This window comes from Dermacentor albipictus, chromosome 5 (genome assembly GCF_038994185.2).
Source record: "Dermacentor albipictus isolate Rhodes 1998 colony chromosome 5, USDA_Dalb.pri_finalv2, whole genome shotgun sequence".
In the NCBI taxonomy this organism is placed as follows: Eukaryota; Metazoa; Arthropoda; class Arachnida; order Ixodida; family Ixodidae; genus Dermacentor; species Dermacentor albipictus.
In genome coordinates, this window is record NC_091825.1 from 46,845,579 (window position 1) to 46,863,463 (window position 17,885).

At 46.1% G+C, this 17,885-nt stretch overlaps 1 protein-coding gene across 4 annotated transcripts in view; it reads right to left on the minus strand.

Moving 5' to 3' along the window:
• LOC135899188 (uncharacterized) overlaps positions 1-17,885 on the minus strand; it is a 122,491-nt gene that overhangs the window by 84,095 nt on the left and 20,511 nt on the right. The window contains exon 4 of one of the 4 annotated variants that reach the window (XM_065428448.2): positions 2,183-2,290. The exons of the other annotated variants lie outside the window; for them this stretch is intronic. The gene's annotated coding sequence lies outside the window, so the exon portion shown is untranslated. Of the gene's footprint in view, positions 1-2,182; positions 2,291-17,885 lie in introns of those variants that run through there. 4 annotated transcript variants of the gene reach the window in all.

A 17,885-nucleotide genomic window follows, 5' to 3' on the forward strand; every position in this document is an offset into this window, starting at 1 on the left:
CCCGTGCCTTGGACGTGTCTTGTCACTTCAATTTCTGGCTAACACGACGCGTCTTCATCAGAAATTTTGACGATCACCTTAGGTGGCTTGTGACAGTACTAGAGCCCATCAGGATACCTTCTTACGATAGTGTTAGCAGTTTCTAAGTCATCTAGGAAGGGAACGATTCCTAGGGCTTTTATCAAAGCCCTAGGAATCCTGGTAGTCCCAAGAAGGGTGTGCGCAAGTTGTGCACGACGTAAATGGTCTGCTTCGAACAGTTGTCTTTCCAGCGCCAAACTTTCCGATCGTACGAAGTGCATTGTTCAGTCCTTTAAGATAATCTGCATTGGCCAGAGAACGCGGAAGTAAAGGAAAAATTTCCCCGACGACTGTGGCTTCGGCTTCCGTATCTACTTTCATGTGGAGCTCATGGTCGTTTATCAGTACCGTGGTTCAGATGGTGTGTTCGCCGATTGCTCGACCGTGCCAAGAAATTTATCAGGTTTGGCAATGTTGTCAAGATTCCCGTTTGCTTGCCTCTTTTTTCGGCATGCCTTTTTGAAGTGGCCCAACTTTCGGCAAAACCCCCATCTTTCTTGTTTCGCTGGACAACTGCTTCTCGGATGAAATGGTCAGGCGCAGGAACTGCAGAACTTTTCTCGGTAAGCTGGCTTGCTTATCGAGAACGCGTGTAAACTTTCCTTTCTTTCCAGGGGTTTTCTCGGGCTTTACTGCGGCGACGCAAGCTTCTGGGATAGCGCCCTCGTGCCCCTTTAGCTCGGCTTGCTGTCTCTTCACAGTTTCGCTTGTACGCGCTTTTACCAAAGCACCGAGATTAGGATCCGAGAGATCCCTCGGTCCCTTATTAGGCGCTCCTTCATTTCTTTGAACTCGCATGCATCTGTCTTTTAAGCTCGGTTGCAAACTGGTCTACTGTTTCTCCCAGTTGTTGGCGGCGTAGACTAAAGCGAGCACTCTGGTAGACTGTGTTCTTGGTATGGAAGAAATAGCCTTTAAATTTTGGCTTTACGATTCAAAGACGAAGAAAGAGGCATTTCTTCGTCTTTGACGTTTAGCGACCGAAGAATCTCCCGTGACTTTCTGCCCATTGTATAGAGAAGAGTCCTTACTTGTACTTCGTCTGGTTTCTCATGCAGTCCGGATGCGAATCTGTAGTCGTCGAACTCGGCGGGGCAGTCCGCAGCGTTCTGGATGTCGAAGGGCCTAGGAGGCTTGATTCCATGCTGAAGCGTTGTTTGACGATTGTCACAGGGAGGATTTGCCCCTGTGGAAGCAGGCGCTCGTTCGCTTGTTGGCATGTGTTGTTGCAGCGCTACATCGTAGTCAGCTACATAGCCACTTCTGACACCATGTCAGACAGACAGACGCTCGTCGTATCATGACCAAGAATAATCCCTTCCCTTTTAATGTATCGTTGTGAAATATATACAGCCAAAATGGTCATGGACTTGTGTGAGAACTGGTCGAAGGAAATGAAAGCATAGCGCTTATCTCAGCGCATGTCTGTGGCACAGGCACACACAGTGCGTATGGGGATGACGTCACACTTCGCGTCTGCGACATTCCAGCGCGTCATGGACACTTTTTTAGCAGGATTGAAGTGGCAGACGTGTCTTGTCACTTCAATTTCTGGCTAACACGACGCGTCTTCACCATAAATTTTGACGATCACCTTAGGTGGCTTGTGACAGTACTAAAGGCCATCAGGTCTCACTCTGAAGCCGGAAAAGTGCCGCTTCGCTTACGATAAGCGTCTGTTCTTAGGCGGCGTCAACAGCAAATCTGGAGTCCACCCTGACCCGCAGAAGACAGCTGCCATCACAAAGTTCCAGCAGCCTATCGACAAGAAAGCAGTACGTATATTCCTTTATCTGCGTGCTTACTAAATTCGCTTTGTCAAGGACTTTTCACGCATCGCTGAGCCGCTGAGCAAGTGGTGTCATCTAACTAAATGTGACGTCGAGTTCAAATGGGAAACGCCGCAAGCCGACGCAAGAACTCGAACGACGCATGCAGTCGCTGTCGGCACTTGCGCACTTCGAAGAGCACGCCGTTACAGAAATGCACACGGACGCCAGTAGCCCAGGCCTCGGTGCCATCCCAGTCGGGTGAAAAGACGGACTTTAACGGGTGATAGCTTATGCTAGCCGGTCGCTGTCAAAAGCGATAGACTACTCATAAAGAACTGGACTGGACTGTTCCCTCAACGCTGCGTCCAGAAGTACTGCACCGACTGCACGTCTTGCATGACGATCCGACAGCTGGGCACCTCGGATTCTCCCGGACGCTGTCGAGGATACAGGAAAGATATTGCTGCATTGCCCTACTATCGCAGGAAATGAAGTATCTGGCTGTGATGCAATAGGGGTTCATGTGCGAATTAATGCAAAAGTGGTTTTGCATTACTTTTGCTCATGTATATAGTTCTGGCGATTTTGCAAATAAAGATCAGTTGAAGTCAGCGCCTGTGTTGTGTTCTTCCTTCAGTCCTCGTCTTTCGTGCTGTGCAAACATGTCGATATTGAACTGTACTGCCATATACAAATTCATAGCTCTTCATGCTTTACAGTACTGAATGAACTTATTTGCTAGCAAACTTACTCATATCCTTGACAAATTGAATTATGACGCATTTACTTACTGAAAAGGGAGCTAGTGAATGTATTGACAAGAAGGGAAGGCTTGTTTGTGTTGGTAGTATTTATGGCTTTGGGGTGCTTCTTTTTCTTAAGAGGGGATGCAGCATGAGGAACCTCAGTGCAGTTTGAACATACCAGGAATAGTAAAAAACAATATCCCGTAATTGCTTCACCGACACTGAACGACCGATAAAACAAGATGTAGACGCTTGGGTACTGCACAGGGTACGTCTGTGCGCGGGCAGAGCAGGTCAGGAGTTTCAGTGCGCGGTGGTGTCACTGGCTCGTATGACATGGACGTGAGTGGTCGGCAGTTAGTGCGATTTCGCAGTTTGAACAACATTTAAGGGTCAAGTTCACGTGCAAACGGGGAAAATGAGCTTTAGAGAAGCTACTAGCCCTGTAGCAAGTGTCTGTTGATAATTAAAAAAAAACTGCAGTTATGACTGGTTTGCACGGTCTAAGAAAGGTTAGGAGAGGTTAGAGGACTACGGGTGCACTGGAAGGCTGTCGACAAAACGATAAAATCATTGCCAAAGTGGAACAACTGATTCGCTGTGATCTAAGAATGACAATCGAGGAGTTAAAGCAAGAAGTGGGTATTTCACACAGATCAATTCACGACATTTTACGCAATAAGTTGAGGATGAGACGCATCACTGCAGTTTGTTTTGAGGCAGCTGAACACGGATCAGATGAAATGTCGCATGGCAATGGCTAGCGAGCTGTTTGAGACGAGTTCGCAGGACCCAACATTGCTCCAACAGATCGTCATTGAGGATGAGTCTAGGACGTTCCCCTACGGTCCTGGGACGAAACAGCAGTCATACGGAGATTGGTGATTGTAGCACCGTCGGAATGTTATTGTCAGCGAGGAATTATTGCACAACAACCTTGGCAGGTTATCATGATACCACTTGTCTCGCTGCGTCCTTCGAACCGCATCGCACACCCTCTGCAAAACTGTCAGACGCTGGCACACACCAGCGTCTCCCGGATTCAAAGTGGAAGTGATGTTCATTGCATTGTTTGACAATGGCGATTTGGTGCACCATGAGTTCATACCGCCTTGACAGTCTGTTACTGGTCATTTTTACGTGCAAGTTTTGCAGAGGGTGTGCGATGCGGTTCGAAGGACGCAGCGAGACAAGTGGTTGTTGTGCAATAATTCCTCGCTGACAATAACATTCCGACGGTACTACAATCACCAATCTCCGGATCTCGCTTCAAGTGGCTTCCACTTGAGCTTGTAACATTGTCATGCTGAAACATTATTCTGGGAACATTATGACTGTCCCGTGTTTGAAACTTCTTTTGAAAAAACTAAGGAGGTTGTCATTTCAGTCACTCGCTATAAATGCACGCAGAAGAAAGTCGTGGATTCTACAACTGCAAAGCAACCCCAATGTGAACAGGTACCTTGTAGCACTAGCTTTGTCTGATGATCATTGTTGTACGTTGAGGATGCTTCTGCACAAGTAGCCAACCTCATCGTCAAATATGCTAGTGCCCACATGATGCTCTTCCATTTGAAGCATTTACGTGCACTAAAAACTTCTCTCACTGCATTACCAATTCCAGCACAACATTCTGTACCAGTGCTTAAGTTTCACAATTTAAACCTACCAAAGCATTTTCTTGGTTAGTAATCACTTTATTGTCCTTTATTCCATTTTAATCTAGGCGTTTCATGTGATAATCTTACGTTTGAAATTGGCAGCTTATTTCAATGACACATTTTGTACGAATGGATGCATACTTGTGCATCAACATGTATAGTGTACATACTGCATTTTAGACAGCATGTATATAGCTAGTTTTACTACAGCATTGTCACTGCCTTCTTCCTTTCGCTTTGTTCCTTCACCACGAGAAGACTGATCTAGAGACATGTTTTGGCTAACCTCTCCTTCTTTGCCTCTATAAAACATCCGGCTATCTCACTCTTATACCCTGAGCGGCGTTCGGCTGCTTCGCACTTGACCGTCAGTTGCAGAGAGGGTTCGTCAGTGCACGCTTGCCTTCCTCCCCGCACCAGCTCGCATTCGCATTGTTTTGCATCAACAATTGTGGACTTCTGCATTATTGAGCACATCATGTGATCATCATCATGATCAGGCACCGTCACCTCCACTTATAAAAGTTTTTCATGACGATGTCATTCAACATGCCAAGCAAACTTAATTGAAACTGCCTCGACCAAGCAGATTTAAAATTGTACAATTTTAGCAATTTTCTTATTTCCGTGCATTATTGCATTTTGCATTTTACCCAGGACATTTCTCACGATGTTCTTCACGGCCATTTGGAGTGCAGCAATATACCATTCAGCTGTGTGCAGAACTGTGTACACAAAAACACCGCATCAACAACAAAGCACTGATGAAAATATTCATAGCCAAACAGTAATCAAAAATACGCGGCGCACGGCTCCGGGCGCAGGAGCGGCTGTCGGGCCGCACCGCAGCGCTGCTATCTCCGTAGGGCGCCTGCTTCGAGGGTGCACCGAGGGACGCCAATTTTGGGCCTCACTCTCGTGCTGCCAACTCACGCTCTTGATAAATTTCAAGTGCGGCGTTCGGCTGCTTCGCACTTGACCGTCAGTTGCAGAGAGGGTTCGTCAGTGCACGCTTGCCTTCCTCCCCGCACCAGCTCGCATTCGGCCGTTCGTCTAAGCGCACGGAACGTATGCCCGGCTGTGGTCGATTTGGTTTCACCTTCCACGTTTACGTGCGCCTTTACGTGCAATGGTCGTGTAAGTGGCACGACTTCCATGAGATGGGCCACTCTATCAAGGTGAGACATGCGAGAGTTCCGCACTTGCAGCGTGGCTTCTGCAAGAGGTAGTTACTTAGCGGGTACCCGTCAATGACTTATTTATTAACAACGGCCATGGTAATGCAGGCTCAGTAACATTACACATTTTCACGTCACCCGTTAGATTTGCGCATAACCTGCGGTAAGTACTAAGTACACGTTCACTGTATACTGTCGAAGTGTGTGCACTTGAACGCGAATACTACGAAACGTAAATAAATTGAAATTCCGTCTGCACCATTGGGCTTAATATGACTAGTTATCGCACTACGTACCTGCACATATTCTCAAACAAATAACCCATCGTAGTGGCTTACTGGCTATGACGTAGCGCTACTTAGTACGAGGTCGAGGAGATGTACCGACCGCGGAGACCGCATTTTGATGGGGGCAAACTGCAAAAAAAAAAACGTGTGCCGTGCAAAATTTCCGGAAGTCCCTTCTGCGTCATGCCTCATTATCAGATCGTGGTTTTGCATGCAAAACTACCCAGTCGAATCATTTTCTCAAATATCCTAAGGGTTTCTCCGCTAACTTACGTTTATCTATACCCAACACGGTGGCTTATAGCGGCCATAGTGTTGCATTGCTAAGCACGAGGTAGTGGTTTCAAATCCCGGCCGCGGTATTAGAGTTGGCGGTCGTAGCTGTAGGGAGGACCTGTACTTAGGCGAGAAGGATTTATTTACAGTTTTTACATTTTAAGCAAGATATACATTTGATAGTCTAGCGTGGCTCCCCAAATGGAGCACGCAAAATGAAGTATACATCATCCGAGCACAGAGCACGACGACGAGCACACTCTAGCAGCCGACAACAGCTGCTTACAAACACTCCATTGGCCCCTAGTTCCCTAGGTGAGAGAACTGTTCGACCAGTCATCGAAGTTGACCCCCCAGGTTCCATTATCTTGAGTCTTGAAAGGCGCGTCGGTTCCCCGAGCTGACCCCCGCAGCGCGGCTGCCGGTTGCCCATTGTCTTGCGCCTCTAAATTCCAGAGCTGCCTTTCTCCTGTAGTCGCCACGAGTGTCAGCAGATTGTTACGTATCGTGGGGCCCCCGTACCGCAAAGCCCCCTTTTGTTAGGGAAAGCTCTTCTTGCTGCAGGGAGACCATGACGACCCGGCAACTCAACCAACAATGCGTTGGGTGCCAAACGTGGCCCGCCCTACTGTCGTCACCGATTCTCCGAACGAGGCGCATTGTGGATTACCGCTGTCGTCCTCGCTGCTTCTCCGAAGGGCGCCAGCACCGCGGGTCGATCGAAGCACGTGCAGCGGGCTGAAATAGCTTTGCAGAGCAGTACCCCTGCAGGCCAATCCTAACAGCGGAGGCTGGATTTCATCATCATCATCAGCCTGGTTACGCCCACTACAGGGCAAAGGCCTCTCCCATACTTCTCCAACTACCCCGGTCATGTACTAATTGTGGCCATCTTGTCCCTGCAAACTTCTTAATCTCATCCGCCCACAGGCACGTACCCACGATTTTTTTTCGGGGGGGGGGGGCACCACCTCCATCATCATCATCATCATCATCAGCCTGTTTTATGTCCACTGCAGGACGAAGGCCTGCGATCTCCTATTACCCCTGTCCTGCGCCAACCGATTCCAACTAGCGCCCGCGAATTTCCTAATTTCATCACTCCACGTAGTGTTTTGTCGTCCTCGATTGCGTTTCCCTTCTCTTGGTATCCATTCTGTAACCCTCTAACCGGCGCATTACACGACCTGCCCAGCTACATTTTTTCCTCTTGATGTCAATTAGAATATCGTCTATACCCCTTCGCTCTCTGATCCAAACCACTCTCTCTCCTTATGTTATGCCTAGCAATATTCGTTCGATCGCTCCTTGCGTGGTCATTAGAGAGTTTTAGCCCAGCGGGTTTACGGCCAGCGGAGCGGAGCGGGCGAGCGGAGACGCGACTGCGCATGCGCACCACGCTGAGGCGGCCAGCGGTTTTACGGAGCAGCGTTTACGCCCGCTGGAAAGCACTCTTCAGCGGAGGGTATACGCAGCGCGCGAGCGTGCGTAAGGGCGCGCGGGCGTGTATGGGAAATGCAACACGGCAGCCGCGAACATGAACGCCGGCAGTTCTGCATCGAAGACGGCGACTGCCGCGCTGACCCGTACATTAGTACTCAGTACATTATTAACAAGTAATGCACTGAGAACATGTAATATATCTTTATTCTACATTTCTTGCATAATAAAAGCAAGCGTGATTCAATTCCATTTCTCAGTAACTCCTATTCGAACCACTAGGTGGGGCAGCAGAGCGCCCCGCTCTAAAGAGGGACCTTACCCCGCTCTTCACCCCGCTCGAGCGGTTGATACGCTGGGCTAAAATTCTTTTTTCGCGAGCCGCTCCGCTGGCGCAACGGTGGAGACCGCTCCGCTCCGCTGGCCGTAAACCCGCTGGGCTAAAACTCTCTATTAACTTGCTCTCAAGTCTCTGCCCCAAGTCTCTGCATATATGGGGCCAGTGGCGTAGACCCCCCCCCCCCCCTCGAACAAAATTTCTGGCTACGCCACTGCACAGCAGCTAGAGACAAAGACAAGAAATAGCGAGTAACGCATGATTTCCATTGAACCCCTGTGTCGGTAGTCCTGCTGACGTGTTCTAGTCTACAGACCACCCATCGCTAGCAGCATCAAGCTTCCGCCAGACTTTAAATCTGCAACTCTCGACATGCTTCGCAAGTGGGCATGGAAAGGCGGCCAGCGTGCGGACGTGCCAATTGTTTGTTCTTCTGACGTAGGTTGGTCCCCATCCTTCTTTGAACTGCAAACGCACAAGCGATGTCACTTTGCCGCTTACTCTGTGCCCAAGTGTGCTTTCTTGCATTGACTGTGAATGCGTCATCATCATCACCAGCCTGGTTACGCCCACTGCAGGCCAAAGGCTTCTCCCATGCTTCTCCAACTACCCCGGTCATGTGCTAATTGTGTCCATGTTGTCCCTGGTAACTTCTGAATCTCATCCGCCGACCTTTCTGCCACCCACTGCTGCGCTTTCCTTCTCTTCTCTGTGAGTGCGTACATATACTTAAACTTTTAATATTAGGTAGTGACGTCAAATTGAACTCCGGGCCACCCAAAGCCCGGCGTTCAATACAGCCAGTAGGGACGTACTGTCTTCGTCGAAAACGCTAACCAAAAGAATGGACAAAAATTATGCTGAGGTCCATGTCACAAATTAATTCAGTTAAAGAAATTCAGATAAATGTACAGAAAGAATTGAATGAGATACATGGCAGACTAACGGCAGTCGAACGAAAGAGCGAGTCAATTCCAAACATTACAGAGCCCTTGCCACTACAGCATCCACTGTCGTGGTCACTGAAACATCAACCCTTTCCAGTCGGTTAGATTACTTTGAAGACAGGTCACGACGCGAGAATCTCATTTTTCACGGTCTTCCTGACAAACCGCCCGAGTCATGGGCTAATTCAGAAAAAAGCGTACGCGAGCTCCTATCATCCACCCTGTAAACATACAGCTGTCTGACGAAGCAATTGTTCGTTCACATAGGTTCGGTAAATACGTACCAAATAAGTGCCGCCCAATTATTGTGAAGTTTTAAGCGCTAACCTCAAAGAGGCCACTTTTTCAGCACGCGAGAAATTAAAACCAACCGGTATTAGTGTTAATGAGGACTTCTGCCTTGCTACACGCACCTCCCGCAAAAAGCTGCTGCAATTTGCAAACACCGGAGCACCGTATTTAATTTGCCACAATACGTTGTTTCTGAAAAACAAGTGCTATGTGTATGCCGCGTGAACCGATAGCGTGTGTATTATATCTTCGAACAGTGGTTCACCTGTTGCGCAGAGCCATGGCGTGTTCACACCTGCTTCAAGTAACACTTGTTTGTCGTAGCCTTCGTTTAGGCCAAATAGTCAAACTAGTGACGTTTTCTTTTTTCCAATGCATCCTCCTGATCTACAGCCACGATCAAAGCGGCAAAACCTGAACACATTTTTACACTCAAATATTTCGCTATCACACACTTTGGACGATAACCATTTCTCCGTAAGTACGACGTCCTCTGATCTAATTGACACGTGTCAATTAGATCAGAAAGGCCATCATCATCAGTGTCGACACGAGAATCTCATTTTTCATGGTTTTCCTGACAAACCGTTCGATTCACGGGCTGATTCAGAAAAAAGCGTACGCGAGCATTGATGATGACCTTTCTGATCTAATTGACACGTGTCAATTAGATCAGAGGACGTCGTACTTACGGAGAAATGGTTATCGTCCAAAGTGTGTGATAGCGAAATATTTGAGTGTAAAAATGAGTTCAGGTTTTGCCGCTTTGATCGTGGCTGTAGATCAGGAGGAGGCGTTCTGATAGCTGTTTCCGATCACATTGCCTCTTATCATGTTCCCACCGAATCACCTTTAGAAATTACTTGCGCATGCGTGGGCATTAACCACTGCGGTGTATTCTTTTAACATTTGCTATTGGCCACCTAACGGTGGGCATAAATTTTCTTCTGATATACATGACGCTTTGAATGCTATTATCGTTAGGTTCCTTCACTCACCTATATTTTTTTTAGGTGACTAATTTGCCTAACATTGTCCGGTCCGGTCCTTTTCCTGTTCTTAAAGAGTGCTCAAATGAAAGTGCCGCCTTTGGGAAGATCTGCTGTGATTTCAACTTCACTCGATTAGTCACTATTCCAAAGAGAACTACTTCGTCCAGCACTAACGTACTTGATCTTATTCTAACACCTCCTGATCGCGTGCATTCACTTTTTTTTTTTACCAGGACTGAGGGACCGCTGTGTTATTACCTTTTCAATTAAAGCAACTATTAAACGCCCCACCAGTGAACGAAAATCCACCAGAGATTATAAAAAAGCCGATTTTTCAGTTATTAATAGTGAACTAGCAGCCTTCTTGGAAGGCTGCATGCCCAGCTTTTATGAGCGTACTGTTGAGGAAGGCCGGTCAATGTCTAAAAAGAAAGTCAACTTTCTAACAAGCAAATATGTACCTCTGCGGGTGATCCGTCGCAAGCGAATGTCATATTGGTTTAATGTGTCCTTAAAGGGCGCCTCACCAGGCTCCATAGCAAATTTTGGTTATACGCTGGAAGTTATTACGTGTACACTAGGGAGCCTTCTGCCACAACAATTGTTTAAATCGGCTAATTAATAGCCGAGATAGAAATATTTCAGTGCCGTGAACCCATGATTTCAGCAGGCGGGCTCCAGTGCCAAGCAAAACGCTCCCTCCACTCACCCCCGTCTACCCTACGCAAGCGAAATTCCTTCCCTGCGTTCCCAATACTGGACATCGAGGATCGCCGTGACACATACGTCACATACAATACGACGCCTTCATATATTTTTTTTTCTTTTGCTCCTAACTTTTATTCGGCGCTAGGCACATCCTCTAGGCAACCTCCTATGAACACAACAATCAAACCCCGGCCCTCAGTCCCCAGCAGCTGCGAAGCAACTGACCACGGCGGCGGTCAGACCTGCGACGCTGCAGAGGGTGCTAAGAATCACTGGCTCCGGACAGGCCGCCATTGGAATATGAACCTGGCAACGTTTAATGCTAGAACGTTATCTAGTGAGGCGAGTCTAGCAGTGCTATTGGAGGAATTAGAGGTCAGTAAATGGGATATAATAGGGCTCAGTGAAGTTAGGAGGCCAAAAGAAGCATATACAGTGCTAAATAGCGGGCACGTCCTTTGCTACCGGGGCTTAGCGGAGAGAAGAGAACTAGGAGTCGGATTCCTGGTTAATAAGAATATAGCTGGTAACATACAGGAATTCTATAGCATTAACGAGAGGGTGGCAGGTCTTGTTGTGAAACTTAATAAGAGGTACAAAATGAAGATTGTACAGGTCTACGCCCCTACATCAAGTCATGATGACCAGGAAGTCGAAAGCTTCTATGAAGACGTGGAATCGGCACTGGGTAGAGTGAAAACTAAATACACTATACTAATGGGCGACTTTAATGCCAAGGTAGGCAAGAAGCAGGCTGGAGACAAGGCAATGGGGGAATATGGCATAGGCACTAGGAATAGCAGGGGAGAGTTATTAGTAGAGTTTGCGGAACAGAATAATATGAGGATAATGAATACCTTCTTCCGCAAGCGGGATAGCCGAAAGTGGACGTGGAGGAGCCCGAACGGCGAGCCTAGAAATGAAATAGACTTCATACTCTGTGCTAACCCTGGCATCATACAAGATGTGGACGTGCTCGGCAAGGTGCGCTGCAGTGACCACAGGATGGTAAGAACTCGAATTAGCCTAGACCTGAGGAGGGAACGGAAGAAACTGGTACATAAGAAGCGGATCAATGAGTTAGCAGTAAGAGGGAAAATATAGGAATTCCAGATCAAGCTACAGAACAGGTATTCAGCTTTAACTGAGGAAGAGGACCTTAGTGTTGAAGCAATGAACGACAATCTTGTGGACATCATTAAGGAGTGTGCAATGGAAGTCGGTGGTAACTCCGTTAGGCAGGATACCAGCAAACTATCGCAGGAGACGAAAGATCTGATCAAGAAACGCCAATGTATGAAAGCATCTAACCCTACAGCTAGAATAGAACTGGCAGAACTTTCGAAGTTAATCAACAAGCGTAAGACAGCTGACATAAGGAAGTATAATATGGATAGAATTGAACATGCTCTCAGAACGGAGGAAGCCTAAAAAAAGTGAAGAAGAAACTAGGAATTGGCAAGAATCAGATGTATGCGTTAAGAGGCAAAGCCGGCAATATCATTACTAATATGGATGAGATAGTTGAAGTGGCTGAGGAGTTCTACAGAGATTTATACAGTACCAGTGGCACCCACGATGATAATGGAAGAGAAAATAGTCTAGAGGAATTCGAAATCCCACAGGTAACGCCGGAAGAAGTAAAGAAAGCCTTGGGAGATATGCAAAGGGGGAAGGCAGCTGGGGAGGACCAGGTAACAGCAGATTTGTTGAAGGATGGTGGACAGATTGTTCTAGAGAAACTGGCCACCCTGTATACGCAATGCCTCATGACCTCGAGCGTACCGGAATCTTGGAAGAACGCTAACATAATCCTAATCCATAAGAAAGGGGACGCCAAAGACTTGAAAAATTATAGACCGATCAGCTTACTGTCCGTTGCCTACAAAGTATTTACTAAGGTAATTAATTGCAAATAGAATCAGGAACACCTTAGACTTCTGTCAAGCAAAGGACCAGGCAGGATTCCGTAAAGGCTACTCAACAATAGACCATATTCACACTATCAATCAAGTGATAGAGAAATGTGCAGAATATAACCAACCCTTATATATAGCTTTCATTGATTACGAGAAGGCGTTTGATTCAGTCGAAACCTCAGCAGTCATGGAGGCATTAGGGAATCAGGGTGTAGATGAGCCATATGTAAAAATATTGGAAGATATCTATAGCGGCTCCACAGCCACCGTAGTCCTCCATAAAGCAAGCAACAAAATCCCAATAAAGAAAGGCGTCAGGCAGGGAGATACGATATCTCCAATGCTATTCACAGCGTGTTTACAGGAGGTATTCAGAGACCTGGATTGGGAAGAATTGGGGATAAAAGTTGATGGAGAATACCTTAGTAACTTGCGATTCGCTGATGATATTGCCTTGTTTAGTAACTCAGGGGACCAATTACAATGCACGCTCACTGACCTGGAGAGGCAAAGCAGACGAGTGGGTCTAAAAATTAATCTGCAGAAAACTAAAGTAATGCTTAACAGTCTCGGGAGAGAACAGCAATTTACAATAGGCAGCGAGACACTGGAAGTCGTAAGGGAATACATCTACTTAGGACAGGTATTGACGGCGGATCCGGATCATGAGACGGAAATAATCAGAAGAATAAGAATGGGCTGGAGTGCGTTTGGCAGGCATTCCCAAATCATGAACAGCAGGTTGCCATTATCCCTCAAGAGAAAAGTATACAATAGCTGTGTCTTACCAGTGCTCACTTACGGGGCAGAAACCTGGAGGCTTACGAAAAGGGTACTACTCAAATTAAGGACGACACAACGAGCTATGGAAAGAATAATGATAGGTGTAACGTTAAGGGATAAGAAAAGAGCAGATTGGGTGAGGGAACAAACGCGAGTTAATGACATCTTAGTTGAAATCAAGAAAAAGAAATGGGCATGGGCAGGACATGTAATGAGGAGGGAAGATAACCGCTGGTCATTAAGGGTTACGGACTGGATCCCAAGGGAAGGGAAGCGTAGCAGGGGGCGGCAGACAGTTAGGTGGGCGGATGAGATTAAGAAGTTTGCAGGGACGGCATGGCCACAATTAGTACATGACCGGGGTTTTTTTAGAAATATGGGAGAGGCCTTTGCCCTGCAGTGGGCGTAACCAGGCTGATGATGATGATGATGACATCCGCCGAAGGCATCGCGCGCGAGCGGTTGTCTCGTCCGCGCAACGCAAGATTTTGCGCGCTGTGCACAAAGAAACATGACTAGCGGTATGAGTCAGTGCTACACAAATACTGAGGCAGAACAAACTGATCGCAGAGCATGATCACGCGCTGGAACACGGTACAAAACGGCATAGTTTTGGTACCTGCACACGTGACCGCAGGACCGTGGGAACAAGCAGACGAAGCGGAAGTACGTTTCTCTTGCATCGGTGCGAAGTAAAACAAAAAACACGTGCACATCGCGTTTGTGTGTTTTAATATTTATCTAAACTTGAATTCGTCAATTCAAGCAACAGATCGCACAGAGAACAGATGTCCTGAATAATTCTCGAAGTCATGTGTTACCACGAGCGACATCACAATGCGGACACGATTACGTAGGCGCAGGGGCACGATTACGTCACCGTCCGGCTTGGAGCGCGGCGGCCACGAGGAGAAGGAAAAACGGCATTCGGTTTGAAATTTCAGATCATTCCGCGGCGCCTAGCGATGTAATACTTTGCAGACGCGATTTTTATTGCGCAATGTATGATCTGCGTTTTGCAGCTCAAAATGGTGAGGGGTCACCGGGTGAGGGGTCCTTGAAAGTCGCTTCAGGATCAAAAAATGAAACGCTTTTTCCGAAAAATAAAGTGCAGGAATGGTCACGGTGACTGGACCGCATATAAAGAGATGGCCCGCAAAGATACGGCGAAGCGATCACGCCCATAGCACGGATCACACTCGAGAGCCAGCCCCACAAGCGATGATGAAGAAGAACCCCATATGAGCCCCACATGATAATGATCATGTACAGATGACAAAGAATAGCTTATATCTCGCTACAATATGCGATTAAGGACGCTAAGCACGCTTTCTTTGGCACTACTTTACCTTCTTTGTTGAAAGACGACCCCTAAAAGTTCTGGATTGTTTTAAGGGGTCACGCGAAAATGTATTGTCAATAACTGATGACAGTGACGTTACCGTTTCTCGTTCTCAGTGTTGTTGCGTATTCAACGAAGTGTTTTCGAATACATTTTTAGATGAGAGTGCTGAGTGCCTGCCAGAATTATGTGACGCGAACTTTCCTACAGTAGTTCCTGTAGTAATTGATTACGATTGTCTCGTTGGCCTATTAACAATTTAAAGGTTTCTTCATCATGCGGCGTCGATGGTGTAAACGCCAAAATCTTAAAAAGTATGGTTGCTTACTCGTCAATTTTTTTTTACGAAGTGCTGTTACGTATTCAACGAAGTATTTTCAAATACATATTTAGATTTGAGTGCTGAGTGCCTGCCAGAATTATGTGAGGCGAACTTTCCTACCGTGGTTCCTGTAGTAATTGATTAGGATTGTATCGTTGGCCTATTAACAATTTAAAGGTTTCGTCATCATGCGGCATCGATGGTGTAAAAGCCAAAAATTTCAAAAGTATGGTTGCTTACTCGTCAAATTTTTTTTACGCACTTTTCGCTCAGACTTCAAATTCTGTTGCGATGCCTTGTGAATGGAAAGTGGGGAAAGTGTTAGCATTGTTTATATCTGGTGATATCAGTGAATATTGTACATTGTAAGATCTTTGAATGTGTAATATATTTGAACATTATTCTCGCCTGAATAACTTTGCTGAAGGTAATTCTTTTTTCACATCTCGTCAGAAAGGTTTCAGGAAGACATTCTGCTGTGAAACGCAATTATTATTATTTACTAATGAACTATTAGTACCTCGACTAGGGATTATATATTGATTGATTTTTTAGATTTCTCTAAAGCTTTAGACCTTCCCTGTCATGAACTAATTGATTGTAAGCTCGGTAAACTAAATCTTGACCCTAACATTCTTGCTTGGATAAAAAACTTTTTGTTGAACTGACAGCAATTTTTAACTGCTAATGGCTACGATTCTCCTCAGTCCTGTCCTTTCAGGAGTGCCCCAAGGTTCTGTCCTAAGGCCCTTTATTTTTCTAATTTACATAAACAATTTACCTGATTTTAATAACTCTATTAGGCTTTTTGCAGAAAATTAACAATTCGCGTGATTTCTTCTGATAATGACACATCACTACTACACACTGAGCTTGATAATATTTCTGATTGGTGTAACACACGTAAAATGAAACTCAACGCGACGAAGTGCAAACTAATGAAGATTTATCGTAAACTATCCACTAATGCTTGTAAGTATAACATAAATGGTTCCCCTCTCGAAGAAGTGAGTACTTACATATACTTAGCGGTCCACATTAATGCGAACCTGTCTTGGCAACCACACACTATTTATATTGTCAGTAATGCTAACCGCATGCTTGGGTACCTGCACCGTAAATTTTCAAAGGCCCCTCCTTTATAAAAAATGTTTTATAAAGGAGGAGCTTAAGAGAAAAGCTCCTCCTTTATAAAACATTTTTTCGTTCCAAACTAGAATATGCATCAGCTATGTGGAATAAATTTACTGAAAGTCTTGTTAGTCACTTTGAAGCTGTACGGAATCGTAGCGCAAGCTTCATTTTTCCCCAATTACCCACGTCTTGCCAGTGTTTCATCTATGAAAACAACATTACGGCTTCCGTCTCTCTCCTTACGCAGGAAAATAGCACGCCTCTCCTGATTTCATAAGATTTACTACCATAACCCTCGTCTTAAGGAAGAATTACTTTGTCCCCTCTTTCATATCATCTCGTATTGACCATCGTTATAAAGTGTTTTTTCCTCGTTGTCACCCTAACCAACACTTTAATTCCTCAAACTTGTAATGACTGGAACCACTTGCCCGCCTCCATTGTATCATTGCGGAACCCAGTGACTTCATATTGCGCTTACGCAATATTTGATTTGCGTTTTTTTATTTTCTATTTATTGTTACCACTCCCTTCTGTAACGCCCTATAGGCCCTGAAGGTATTCAAATAAATAAATGAAAAAAATTATTGAGGGCGCTATCATTCTGCGATTGCTCCACTGCCAGCAAGTACTGCAAGTATTGTCCAGCGTCATGCTCATATGTGGCATAGCACTGGAGTGTACACGGTGAACGTGATGTTGACGATGATGTCAAGTTTTCGCGTTTACTTGGGAGGTGTCAACAAGTTTTGCCAACTGGGAAACTTCTTAGCGCGTCATCACTAACCTTTGATCTTCGATATTACCACAATAACGAAAGGCGACGGGCCTATAGCGGCGTTGCCACAGCTCTGCGCACAATCGAAATAGGAGGCGAGTCAAGTCTGAATATTGTCGATACAAAACAAACGTGCAACGTGTTGTTATTATATGTCTACAGCCTTGAACTCTGTTACAGTATCACTCAGGCGATAATAATCAGAGGTGACTCCCTGTGCCGGGGTGTGCCGCAAAAGTGTACATCCCAATACAGGACACGCTTTGCTAGCTTTCGTCCCCCTACAATTATCGCGGTGCGATTTTCTTAGCGCTATTTACATGGCACCCGGTCATCATGCTTTAAGAAAGGCAGAACTGTAAGATAACTCCACCGGGACGGCCGTGAACATGGACAACATGACCTGATGATAACAGCCGCGAATATGCCACGATGAACCAGACAACGGGTTGAAAGAATTTCCGTATTTCCGAATGTACAGGTGTAGAGTGATGCATGTGCAAGGGCACCTCACCTACTCGAGAGAGCTGAAAAACGAACAACTCTTGGCAACAGGAGATTATTTTTCTGAAGTAGCGCGCAATGCTCCAGGTCGGCCAGACGATCGCTTTTCCTGTCTTTATTGCCGGAGAAATTCAATGCACATCAGCACCCTCAAGCTGAAATGCCATAGGAATTACAACATACCTCGGATGACAGCCAAACCTGAGCTGAACCTGTTGAAATGAGAAAGGTTTCATATGCAGTAATGTTTCTACATGCGGCGCTCACACCGGAATACAGCTGTGTGTTTTATGCCATTAGGCCATCATCGCAGGCACACTTATCTCGTTCGTAAGCCAGGCAACTCGTTGAAATGCTCGGTCGCGGTGCTCCGTGCCACTTACGTCC